The sequence below is a fragment of the Egretta garzetta genome, unplaced genomic scaffold (genome assembly GCF_000687185.1).
Source record: "Egretta garzetta isolate BGI_Z169 unplaced genomic scaffold, ASM68718v1 scaffold931, whole genome shotgun sequence".
NCBI lineage: Eukaryota > Metazoa > Chordata > Aves > Pelecaniformes > Ardeidae > Egretta > Egretta garzetta.
This window is the reverse complement of record NW_009258556.1, coordinates 23,115-24,110: the sequence shown is the minus strand read 5'-3', so window position 1 is coordinate 24,110 and position 996 is coordinate 23,115.

Genomic DNA, 996 nt, shown 5'->3' with positions numbered 1-996 from the left:
CCCTCGGCCGGGGAACGGAGCCCCCGCACATGGCGAGGAGCTCCCGAGGGGCAAGCTCGGAGGCCCCTTCCTCCCTCCGCCGGCCACCGGTCTCCAGCTCTGCCAGAAAACAGCTATTTCCTCCGTGGCCGCCATCCCCATCTGCTTCCCAGGAGGGCTGGGGTCCTCCCCGCCGGCCTGCAAGGACCCCCCAGGTTTCCTGGACGTCTGACGGGTGGGGGGTAGGATGCTGGGTGCTGGTCCTGTCCCCTCCCATCCCTGTGCTCCGTAAAGTCCCCGGTGCCGGGCGCCGCAGGGAGCTCTGGCTCTGGGGACTGCACAAGGGAACAGAGCCCGGAGGAGGGGACAAGGGACGGGAGAAGGGACAAACGGGATGAAGTCTGACTCGACCTCCTCCCAGGAGACGGGGCAGGGTCTGGCCCGGTTCGGGGAGCGAGCGGAGGGGCGCAGGGCTGGCAGACGTGGCTCTGGGACCCCCCCTTGGGCTTTTTCCTCCCTTGGAGGCTGCGGATGCTTGACCACTGCCCGAGGCTTCACCCAAGCTCATTCCTGGTGGAACAGGAATATTTAGGCACGGGGTTCTGGCCTCGCTCAGCGTGGCCGCAGGTAGCGAGGGCTGCGTTGGCAGCCCCAGGCATCACCAGCGTTGGGGGCCCCGACAGCCCTGTCTCTGCCCCAGCCTCTCACCGCAGACCCAGGGGGGGGCCAGGACCCTCCGCAGCCCGCTTCCAGCTGAGGATTTTTAGGAGCAGGTGGAGGAATTTCTGGGCTGGCAGAGGTGGCCCTGGGACCCCCCCTTGGGCTTTTTCCTCCCTTGGAGGCTGCGGATGCTTGACCACTGCCCGAGGCTTCACCCAAGCTCATTCCTGGTGGAACAGGAATATTTAGGCACGGGGTTCTGGCATCGCTCAGCGTGGCCGCAGGTAGCGAGGGCTGCGTTGGCAGCCCCAGGCATCACCAGCGTTGGGGGCCCCGACACGCCTTGCTCTGCCCCCG